Source organism: Vicugna pacos, unplaced genomic scaffold (genome assembly GCF_048564905.1).
Source record: "Vicugna pacos unplaced genomic scaffold, VicPac4 scaffold_19, whole genome shotgun sequence".
Classification (NCBI taxonomy): Eukaryota; Metazoa; Chordata; class Mammalia; order Artiodactyla; family Camelidae; genus Vicugna; species Vicugna pacos.
This window is the reverse complement of record NW_027328740.1, coordinates 73,557,549-73,569,906: the sequence shown is the minus strand read 5'-3', so window position 1 is coordinate 73,569,906 and position 12,358 is coordinate 73,557,549. Positions and strand designations below refer to the sequence as shown.

The following is a 12,358-nucleotide window of genomic DNA, read 5'->3' as shown; positions in this document are numbered from 1 at the left end:
CCTTTGTGGACAAGACGGCAGAAGGTCCATGTTCTTGTCCAAGTTACAACATCATGGATTCTCACCCATATAATATTACGACTCTATGCTGTCTTAAGTCCTTTCCAACTAAAATATGATGACACCAATATCTCAGCGGAATGTCTATGTCTCCACTTTCTCTCTTCTATTAGGAGACTATATCTATGGCCACAAAGCCGAAATTCAATTAAAAACACCATGCACGAAGCCTGGTGAAAGTCTGTGTAAGAGACATTGTTCTCAAGCTCAGTGAGTGAAAACTCAGAAAAAGTGGTCCTTATCCCTCTGCAAGTGGAAGGTAGCCTGATTGTGTGTGTGTATGTGTGCACACGTGTGTGTGTAAATCAAATACAATGTATTGTGGGATGTGCACAGATTTTTTTTATGTTACTATCATTTCATGAGGATGAGCCAACCTTTAAAGTAATTTGAATCTACTATTCTGAGAGAGTCTCAGGATCTTTTGGTGGAGGATGGGAAAGGGGAAAGGAAAGGAGGAAAGAAGTAAATGAAGCAAAGCTGTAAGTATACTGCTAGGGAAAGGCAAGACATTAATTTTGTTCCTACTTGCATCACACACAAATTAGGGACTGGCTTTCCCACATGTCTTGTCAAGCACTGAGTTGCAGAAGAACAGGTGACAGCCCATTTCTCACTGAGCTTGTGACTGTACGTGGCATCTTATAGACACTAAATATTTAACCTGATCAAACAATCTGGCAGCAGGCTGTAATTCTCCTATTTTGAGAGATAAGAAAACAGGAAGTGAAATAGGGTATATAGCTTGACCAAAGTCAGAGGACAAGTAAACTAAAGAGGATGAATTCAAACTCAGATCTGAATGCAGAGTCTGATCTTCCCACTCCGAGGGCTGGAAATTCCTTAACACACAGGGTCCCCAGCTCCTCTGCTTTGTTCCTGGCACCAAGCATTTCCCATGGCGATATTCTCCAGTTCTCAGACACAGCGCTCTGTGCAGCCAATAACCTCCATTCGACCTTGATCATCTACCTGTCACGCCCACCAGGCTTCACCAGGCAAGAAAGCTGGCTTTCAACTGCATACAAAGCCACCCCTGTTTTATCCTGGACTCTTCAGCGGCTTTTCCAGCATAAACACAGCCATGAAAGTGCTCACAGTTTGTACATGAGCCACACTACCTCTCTCCATCTCTGTCCCCACCTATACTACTTTGCTATGACCATTTTGAGAATCTTGGAAACAAATTTTTAAAAACAGAAAAGAAAGGATTCTGTAACAAGTACTTAATACTTACAATTTTAAATGAGAAGTTACAAAGTGAGTATTTACAAACCGAATCTGCCTTCCTAGGTGTCAGTTTTAACAGTTAAAATATACAATAGCAAAAAATTCTGACTTAAATAATTAACAAAAACATCAACAATAATCTGGAATAAACTCAAAAACAATGCCCATGTTGTACATGGAGGAAGTACAGGACTGTACTGTGGGGTAAAGTAAGAGGTGTGAAAGTAGAGACATCAACATTTTGTATGCAGGAAAGCAGTTTTGTAAAAATGTACGTTCTCCTAAAGATAATTCAAAAGTACTAAAAAATCCCACGAGAGCACTTCTTTTTTTTTTTAACTTGAAAAATTATATTAGAATTCTTCAGGAATAATAAAGTCATAATACTAACCAAGAAAATTTGGGATCGAAAAGAGAATCAAAAAATCGCACTGTCAGATATTAAATAAATGTTTACAATATGTAAGATATAGTGCTAGTGTAAGAAAGTAAGATTGATAAAAATAAACCATGAGCTCAAAAAGAGACTCTAGTGTACATAAGTATTCTTTACAGGTGGGATTTCAAGTTAAAAAGCAAAGTAGGAATTCAATAATTGTCTTGGGACAATCAGAGAATCCCCTGGAAAAAACAAATTCTATTCCAGTCATAATGACCGCAAGAAAAATTACAGAATGTGATGTGAATATTAGAAAGTACTAATAACAGCGAATATAATTCTTTGCTCATATTAATTCAACTTCTCTTCACTATAACAAGTACCATCATCATCTCCATCTTAGAGATTAAAAAAACCTACAGAAGAAATTTATACCATTATAAGAAAGTATTTCTAAGAATAATATCAGGAATAAAACCCAAAAAGAAGACATTTACAATCTTAAGATTATTTTGGGCCACAACAAAAATGAACCTACTGAACAAAATGAAAGGCAAAATATGACAAGGAAAAGCTCTCTGATACATGTTGATGAAGACAAGGGGTTAATGTTCATAATATACATAGAGCTGTCACAAAGCAACAAGAAGCTGCCTCACTTAAATGTGTGCAAAGGACAAAAGAGATCATTCACTTTTTAAAAGTCAGATGGCTAATGAGTGAAAAATGCTCAATACCTCACTGGTCATCAAGTGCAAATTAAAACAATGAAAAAGTACTTTTGCTCATCATATTGGCACATATTTTTAAAAGATATTCTAGCTAGTGTCCATCTTTGAGAGAACAAACTGTGAGCGATCTTTTGGAGGATGACATGTCAATGGATATGTAAACTCTGAAAAACGTGTGTACACACAGGCTGAACTCCACATTTTGGAATCGTTTCATTTAGAAAAATTCAGTTCAAAAAGATGTACTTATCAGAGCATTTACACAGCACTGTTTACAATGGTGAGAAGAAAAGCTGAAGTGAAATCATATCCAGCGATAGAGAATTGGTTACATAAGTTATTCTACATCTTTTCATGCCCCACAGGAGAAGGAATTTCTTGATTCACTTGAAAGGAGCCTGTGATTTATGTAGTTGTCACATCCAAGGACTAAATTTCCAGAAACCTTAACGAAAATAATACTCATACAAGATCACAGGAATGTTTGTATAAGAAGTATGCCAGTCAAACACCCTTTCTGACAGTGGAAAATGGAGAAAACTTAAGTGTCCACCATCAAGACAATGATGCGGTAAATCACGGTGAGCTGTGGGCACTAAAGTTCCGGTGTTTCGGCGTGGTCCAAGGCCTTGTCCACAGTACGCTCCCACGAAAGGTGTCCTTACACAAGAGACCAAACCTGCATATCAGGAAAACCCTCTACTCTATCTGAAAGGACCGGGTGAGTCTGGAGAGAGAGGACGTCTGTGATATATACCTGAGTGAATAAACCGAGCTGCAGAAAACATATAGTATGGCCTTATTTTTCAATAAAGCATATATACACACACATAGACATAGATTTCTCATATACGTGTATGTATGAGTTTATTTATATGACATAGGCATAAAGGTCATGAAATATATACTCCACATTGTCAGCAGTTTTTACTCTCAGGAAAAAAGGGGAAGGGATGTAGGGGACTTTCGGTACCACAACAGATCTCTTTTCAGAATTTCAGTTAAGTATACTTGGAATTTAAAAGTTTATTTAAGTCCAAAGTAAAATGGACGAGGACTCCACAAGACAGAATGCTATACTAGTCATTAAAAATCATGCCAGGGGAGATAGAATATTGTAGAAAAATGTGTAATAAGCCGAATGGAAAATGGAGGTCTCCACACAGTATACAGGCACACATTGCTCGCTGGTTTTTATGACAGAGGTAATACACACTGATGAAAAGAACAGAAAATAGATGTTAATGTGTTAATTATTATCTCTGAGTACTGGCACCAGGATAGATCCATTTGACCCTTTTTTCATACATTTATATTAAATACACACTATTTTTCATCTGAAAAATGCATTTTTAGATGTCTAGTACCACACATTGGAAAATTACACGAGTACTTACAGAAACAAATAACTAGGAGACACCGCAGCAGCGTCACAAAGTGTAGAAAGGGCGATCCTGAATAACACCGCGCAGTTACATAAGGACCCACAAAGTGAGAGCACCTGCTGTAACAGGGCGCGTCCCCCTTCCATTTGTCAGATGTGTCTTCAGGGCTGAGGCAGTTCTGAGCACGGCCAGTGTCAGTGCTGGTGTCTGGATGGATGCCACTGGAGGTGAGGGCACCTGCAAGCCGAGAGGAAGAACAGAAATCATCCTCTGCTTTTTCTGTCTTGTTTCTTTGTTACTTTTAAAGAGAGGCGGAAATAAGATAAACTGGATCTTTCCTACTGAAATTTCAGTAATGAAACCATTTTTAAAGTGATCACAACTTATATTCTGCCTATGACTGTCTTTTCAACAAAGCATCATATTTATAAAATGTTAATTAACTCAGTTAATTAACTCCCTGTTGAAACATTCTAGTAAAGAGCATGAACTGCAGTATGTAAAAGAACCACACCTGCAGTGACTAGCTCAGCTGTCTTGACGGCAGTGCAGTCAGCCCCCACCATCCCGTGGCCCTGAGCTCCTGATGCTGGTAAGAGAGCGCGCTGCTGCCTCAGATGGAAAGAAAAGGTGAAAGCATTTTCTGAAATCTACAGCACTGACAAAACATAACTGATAAATCCCAGGCTCCTTTGAGGCTGTCATTTTCCGTTTCTGGCCAACACCCGTCAATGAGCAGAACCACCCCATTCCCGAGTCATGGGACTCACGTGGGCAGAAGTTTTGGAGAAATTTCCAGGTATAGAATGTAAACCAACTATACATAAAACTCTGAAAAAGAAAAGATGCAATAATCTGATTTTGGAAGACACTAAAATATTCTCCTAAGCCTTAGTACTTGGAAAGGCTGGGCTTCTACTAAGCCACTTATTTATTTCACAGCCAATGAGCATCTCCCACAAACCCTGTTTCCCTGTGTCTGCTGGGAGCTTCAGGCACATTGATGTTGTCTATCTTATAAGTCACAAGGCAGAGGCGTGTGTCTCACGCTGGCAACTCTCACACAGGCTCAACTCCTAGCCTCACTGTATGAACTTGGCCCCATTTTCTCACCTGTTTATTTGGTACCTGTTCTTCTGTAAGCTGCCTGAAATGCTTATTGAAACAAGTCAGAAGAATGAGTGGGTAGAGAAATGGACAGATGGACAGGTGAGAGATGGGCAGAAAAACAGAGAGTCTCCAAGAGAAGGGGAGCAATCAAAATTACCTATGCAAAACCCTCTTCTAGTCAGGGAAGGAAACCACCACGGAGAAGTGTGAAGAGGCAGGTTGCTTAGGACTGTTTCCTGGATTCCATGAAAAGTCACACCAAGAGATGAGAGGGTAGAACTATAAATAATAAAAGAAAAAATCATGCATGTTTGAAAAATATATCTACATTATGTACTTTCTAAAGAATAGAGTCAAATTAGCAAGGCCCAATAACACAATCCTTGGGTATATACAGAAGTGAGAATCCCATCTCCAATCTGCAAGGCATCCCTTTGGAGCACTGAGAGTCTACACGGTGCAGTCATAAAGCCATCACCGCAAAAGCGATGCTATCCTGCACTTACGAGGAAAGAGCAGCTGTGCTCGGTCTGCCTACACGTGTCTTTTACACCCCTCAGCACCTCTACGGGGGAGGGACGCCTAGCGAGCCCCATCTCTGCAGGACAGAAAACAAGTCCAAGAGAGGCTAAGCCGACCTACCAATTCTCCATCTCACAGGACTTGTCACTCCAGACCAGGACTCGAACTCGGACCCATGTTTGTAACCACAGTACTACCGTATTTTATGTGCTTTTTGTGTGTATAATACATTTGTTTCTGGCATGAAAGGGTATTTAATAAATGATCGGTTGTCTTGTCTATCTCATTAGTTCACAATCTTTATATTTTTGAATTGTACTCTTCCCCTGGAGAAAGGAACGGAAAGAGCGGGGGTCAGAATGAGGTGGGGCTCCATTCTTTATCTGTTGCCTCATCTCATCCAAGTCCCCAAACAGGGAGAAAGAGCAAATGTTCTCTTCATCATTTAAAGAGAGGGCTCCAGTGACGGTGACTTACTCAACCCCAAAACCAAGTCTGGGGGAAGGGCACATGCAGCAACGAGAGCAGTATCACCTGTAGGAAGGCAAAAAGAGCTCAGGGGATGGCTCAATGGGTCAGCCTGATTTCATTTCAATCGATAATACAATAGCACACTCTAAAAAAACTAGAATGCAATGGATTTCCTCTTTCTTGACATCTAGCAAGTTTCCACATCTCACATGTAACATTATCACGAACTAGTGAAAGGAAGAGTCCACAGACAAGGAAAATCAATGCCACAGGCAGGCTGAAACACAGGCTGGAGGAAAGGAAGGGAAAGGGCATAGTAAAGAAGAGGGGAAATTCTGGGAAAAAGACATCATCACAAGGACTCTCAAGCATCATCCAGCAATCATATAATCATTCTTTCAAGAGAGAGTTACTTAGGTCCTATTTTGTGCAACATTGTACAGTGGGCGAAGAGCACAGCGTCCATGGTGGCAGCAAGCTGCGGAGCTCCAATACACTTCTGATCCCGGTACCTTGCACACTTGTCCTCAGTATAAAGGCAAAATATATAGTAAAATAATCCAATGTAAACTCTATGCAATGCTGAAAAAAATTAAAGAATACCTAAATACCTGGACAGACACACCACGCACATTCCTGAATCAAATGACAGCATTCTTGGGATGGCAGTGCTCCCCAGAGCGATCCATATATTCAACGTGGACTCGATCACAATCCCAGTGGGTTCCTCTGCAGAAACTGACTATCTGCTGCTACAATTCATATGGGAATTCGAGGATCTCAGTAACCAAACCGTACTTGAAATAGAAGAACAGTTTGAGAGGACTTGTAATTCTCAATTTCAAACCTTACAACTGTATCTCCAGGTGAGATTAGAGGCCATTTTTAAGTTATAATTGTGTTTATCCTTATTTTCTAAATTCTGTACAACGAATATACCTGTTAGAATAAGAAATTTAAAAAGTAAGGTATCTTTTAAAACATGCAAACCTATTCATTCATTGGGAAAAAAATATTTTGACTATAAAGAAGTAAACAAATATCTAGTGAAAAAGGACTATTTAAAAACAAGAGTGCATTTACATTTTTTGTAAATTGGAAACGGAAAAGCACAAACACATCAAGTTTCTAGGGAGAGTGTTGCAACATATTAATTGTTATTTCCAAAATTCTAATTGAACAATGAAAACTCAAGAAAGAGAAAATCTTGATTGACAGCCAACTGCAAACACATGGAGAGCAAAGGCCTAGAAATCACAGTTCCTTTAACTCTGCTACTAACTCAATAGGAGAGGAAATTCCTCAGTGAGGGGACAGTGGAATCCCATGCATAAGACAGGATACACAGTACAAACTGCACTAGAATTGGGGGTGATTTCCATAGAAGAATTCTAAAGTTACAACATTGATGAAAAACTATAAAAACACTGACAGACAGATTAAAACACACAGTCATATATATTATATAAAAACATATGAAGTCTGCCCCCATGTTGCATAGAAATACAAACATATTTGTTCATTTATGGGCACTGATTACTTTATCCCAGGTAGAATATTTCAACTAAAATAGATAATCAATAATACACTCCTCTTGTCAAAACTAGTTGATAAGTTACTCTGCCATGTATGCATAATGTGTCTAAGATAGATTTAAAATTAGTGAAAAAGATTTTTGTATGGTTTCTTGAACCCTTCTCAAAACACCAAGCTTAATTTTAAAATAAATCTGAGCAGTATTTCTATATGATCTTTTCCCTTGTGAAATGAACAACACAGTCTGTTGTCAAAATTCTTTCCTTACAATGATTCACGAGCACCGTATACTCACAAAACTGCTGGACAGCAAGGCACTATCCAGACACTGTGACAAATCAAATGAAACACAAGGAAGACAGTGACCCTATTCTGCAGGGCTTATAATCTGTTCCAACACCGGGTTTTTATTTGATTTGTTTGATTGGTTAGAAAAATAAAATCACTCAAGTACATTCTTCTTTGAGCATTATGTAAATCATGACTCTCTTTTTAGTGTCATGAGCAGGAAAGACTTGAGTATGAATTGATTAGATCAACTAGGCACAATCATCGCTGGAGCCTGTGTAATAAATAAGTACATGAGATCTAAAATAAACCTACACAGATCTCTGCAAGGAAAATGAAGAGGTGAGTTCCCCAATGAGAAAACAAACAATCAAGAAATCAAAAAAGGAAAACTTTTTCATTAATGATTCCAGGCAGTAGTGGAGCATGGTGGTGAAGATCACAAATGCTGGGGACAAACATGAGGGTCTGAAATCCCACAGCACTGGGTAGCTGTGACACTGATATTTCAGTGAAATTTTCTGCACCTCAGTCTCCTATCCATAGACTGGGGACAGCCACAGCACCCATCTCCTAGAACAGTCTTAAGAATTAAGTTATTTTTTATATAAAAGTTTAAATAAAATACCTCAGATTTTAAATATTACCCCAAAAGCTCAAGGAACAAAGAAAACAGTGATAAATTGGAGTTCATCAAATGTTAAAAATTTGCTTCAAAGGACACCATCCAGAAGGTGAAAAAACATCTGAGAGGAGAAAATTTTTTCAAATTATTTATCTGATTAAGTATTTGTATCTTCAAATAAAAGAAAAAACTCCTACAACTCAACAAGAAAAAGAGAACTCAATTAAAATGTGTATAAAGTATCTGAAAATGTATTTTTCAAAGAAAATATACAAATGGCCAATAAGCACAATCAAACGATGTTCAATATCATTAGCTGTAAAAGAAATCAAGTCAAAACCACTAGGAGAAACCGCTTCACACTTACTACAATAGGTTATAATAAAAAAAAATGTGTAACAAGCACTAATGAAGACACAGAGGAAGCGGAGCGCGCAGCCCTTGCTTTTGAGGATGTAACACAGGGTGGCCACTTTAGAAAACAGCCTGGCAGGTCCTCAGAGAGTTGAACATTTGGTTTATGAATGACCCAGCATTTCTGCTCTCTGGTCACACAAGTAAGAGAACTGAAAACAAATGTCCACATAAAAATTCCTACAGGAGTATTCACGGCGCCATTACTCTTCACAAACAAAAAGCAGACACAACACAAACGACTATCACCTGATGAATGGGTAAACAGTAGGGCCCAGATATACAGTAGAATATAATTCAGCAATAGCAAAGCATAGAGTACTGACCCAGGCCACAACCTGGAAATACATTGAAAAAGTTACTCAGTGTGAAAGAAGTCAGTCACAATAGACAGTTCCATTTACATGAAATAACTTGTTTTACATGAAATGTCCAGCACAGGCAAATCCATAGAGAGAGAACAGTGGCTGCCTGGGGCTGGGGGAGGATGAGGAAGATGGGAATGACTGCTTGTGCATACAGGGCTTCCTGTTGGGGGATGAAAATATTCTAAGATTGACTGCGATGCACAATTCTGGGCTTTGAGTAAAAACCGCTGCACATTTTAATGGGTGAATTGTATTAAAACTGTTAAGGACAAAAGCACCTAGGGCCAGAACCTTCAAATAGTAAATGCAAATTGCTAACTTTTATTACAGGAAGAAGAAACTGCCCTCAGCATGAAAGCAGGAGATCGGCAAATATGGGTTAACAGAATTGGACAAGAGCATTTCACTTGAAAGAGTTGTTGAGTGTACACGAAATATTCAGAAATAGGAAAATCAGCTTGACATCACGAAGAAGCATTCTGCTTCAAATGCAGATCAAGGATTCGGCAAGCCCAGCTGCTAGAAATAACCAGAGAAGAAACCTGGTTCTTACAACAAGCACCAGAGCCAACAAGGAAATGGTGGTGAGGAAAGCAGGCAGCCAAAAATCTGGAACAGTTTGCTACAAATAATTTCTCCACTGAAAATTCAAAAATAAAATGAAAGTGATGCAATGCTGAGCTGGCCTCACGTTAAAGGGCTTCCTCTGCTGCTCGACAGTTCTGTAACCCCGAATGAGAGACTCAGGAGAATCAGCATGGCTCCTGGCAGTCCCCAAGTGACTGCCCTCCAGCACGTTTACCACCATCACATCTGCCAGGGTTGTATTGCAGAGAAGAGACCAACTTCTAAAAGGCACAGGAAATGTTTACCAGGGAAGAAAAGGCTGCTGTCAGTCCTGGGACAGAGGCAGTGTGAGCAGAGGCCAGAAGGCTGCAGGTGAACTGGAGCAGACCTGGGGCAGGAAGGGACCACGGAAGAGCAGATCTCAATTTTCTACTCTCTCTCCCTCGGGTAGGAGAGATAAAGCCTGCATCCTTCTCACCTGGAACTGTGGGTTCTGGCTGGCAGAAGTCTTACGTACAGGGAATGAATACTCAAGACTCTGTGGAAAAAGTCACGAAAGAGAGAGGGCGTAGGGACCCAACTCCACGAGCCTCTCAAATGATCCCATATTTATTGTGTATAATCAAAGGAAAACGTCATTAACAGTTGTGTGATAGTAAGCAGGAACTTGGGGAAAGAAGGATGAGACAGAGATTGTAGAATCCACCATGAGTACAAAGGCTTAGTGTATCTTTAGGTAAGTCATGGGGTGAGGGGAATAAGATACATCCTTTAGACATGTGAATTACAAAGCAGACCACCAGACCAGCTAGGTCCTTGCTTGGGGGATAATAGAGTATCTAACTGCACACAAGCCCAGCCTTTATAGCTGTGGGCCTGGGTCATTGCTTTGCGATGAGCAGAGTGCTATCTAAAACATCATCTACGCAAGCAAAGCATTATCTCTGCTTTTTAAGGCAAGGAGACAGGAGTGAGGATGCACAGGCACTTGCTTGCAAAGCAGTTACTAAGCATACGTTTTCTTCTTAAATTTGACAGGCGGCTGGGATCTGTTACAATTTGTTAACCCAATCATGGGCTCCCACATGGAACCATTATGGAGGACACCCTAAGGTGACAAATCCTGGCTCTGGGTCTTTTCCTGCCAGCTTCAGCCACTCTAGCAGAGTCTAGGCACATTCCTGAATAATGATCATACAGAACCACCCACACTGTTAACTCCTGGTGCTTGAAACTTAATTTTAGCTCTACACAACTTAACGTAGAAAAGTTTCAGAAATAAAAGATATTATATTTACTTTATATCTCATCATAGGACTGATTTTTCTGATTGCTCTAAGCTGCTTCTTCTTGGTAAAGCACCTAATTCTGCAGGTGAATTCAGTACTTTCTTTGGGCATAACTAGCCAGTTTGGGCTCGCTAACTTCTATTGGTCAAATACCGATACACTTAATTGATTTCATTGTTCATCAATTTCAGCTGGGAGCAGAGGGAGTGTCACTCTGGTCCTCAGCCCACCCTCAACCCTTATCATCAGCAACTCAGGCCTCCGGAAACCAAAAAAAGCTTTTGTTTCCCTTCTACAGTTTCAACAAACCCAACAGGATACATAAGCCTGGAGAAAGAATTCAACACAAATGTTAAAACAAAAATCAATAAACCTGAAGCAACTCCATCTCCGAATCATGATACACAATGACATGAGATTAAGTGTGTCAGGCCCAAAGCATGGGTGAGCCTGACCACCTGATTTCTATTCTTCAAAGGAAGGAAAGTTTTCCTATTTTTTATTATCACTCTGTCATTGTTTCTGATTAAGCCAAAAACTAGTTTATGAAATAATTAAGCATTGAAATAACAGATTTTTGTTGTATCAATTACAGAAGGCATTCAGAGGTGTTAGGAAAAACCACCTCTGTAAAAAATGCAAAATTTCTTCCACTGTGAAGAACACGTATACAAAATGCAACAGAGAATTCAAGCTCTTGTGGAGAGGAGCAAAAGCCACAGAATCAAAGCAAAGTCATTACTATGAGTCAACTCAAAATTCACTGGACAATCATGTTCAATGCATTCAATGAAATTTAAAGGCATACTGCAAACCATACACTTAATGATCTGCAGGCTAGAGGAAGAATTTCTCTCTTTAACAGACAAGAGTAATCAATAGGGTGCCCCACCAAACAAGGACCAAAGAACAATCAGGTTTTTAACAGTTCTGATATATCAGCATTTTCTAAAGATCAAAATCCAGAAATTTTAAACATTGATTCACACCACAATGAAACAAGCACTTAAAAAAAAAGAAAAGAAAATAAGCACATAGAACATGTACATAGATCAATGAGAATTTCTTGAGACGCTGGAAGAAACAGGCTATAGTCTTTTACTTGAGAAATAAAACTACTTTTAAAGATAAATGCTAAAACACATTTCATCATTCATGTTGCCTTGAAAAATCTGAGGCACTTGTATCTGATTAGAAAAGCAATTCTGAGTAATAGTGTGTTACAATTCAGAGCCAGTTTGCTTTAGAAGAAAAGAGAAAAGAAAAGCTACCGTTTCTCATATACTGCACAAAGTGTGAAGTGTCTCTCTGCCTCTTTCTCCTCCCGTTTTCTAAGCTCATGCTTCCCAACCCTTCTGAAACAAGTATGAGAACCTCTTATTC

The 12,358-nt window shown here is 39.3% G+C and overlaps 2 protein-coding genes across 4 annotated transcripts in view; both read right to left on the bottom strand.

Moving 5' to 3' along the window:
• Window positions 1-12,358, bottom strand: part of LOC140693518 (uncharacterized) — a 67,916-nt gene that overhangs the window by 40,913 nt on the left and 14,645 nt on the right. The window contains exons 1-3 of one of the 3 annotated variants that reach the window (XR_012069278.1): window positions 4,300-4,561; window positions 3,798-4,022; window positions 3,251-3,615 (exon numbers count right to left, since the gene is read on the bottom strand). The gene's annotated coding sequence lies outside the window, so the exon portion shown is untranslated. Of the gene's footprint in view, window positions 1-3,250; window positions 3,616-3,797; window positions 4,023-4,299; window positions 4,562-5,052; window positions 5,175-12,358 lie in introns of those variants that run through there. The other 2 variants (XR_012069279.1, XM_072957338.1) reach the window with 2 other exon arrangements.
• Window positions 6,516-12,358, bottom strand: part of LOC140693522 (uncharacterized) — a 38,187-nt gene continuing 32,344 nt past the window's right edge. Inside the window, exon 8 of the mRNA XM_072957342.1 lies at window positions 6,516-6,685. The gene's annotated coding sequence lies outside the window, so the exon portion shown is untranslated. The remainder of the gene's footprint in view (window positions 6,686-12,358) is intronic.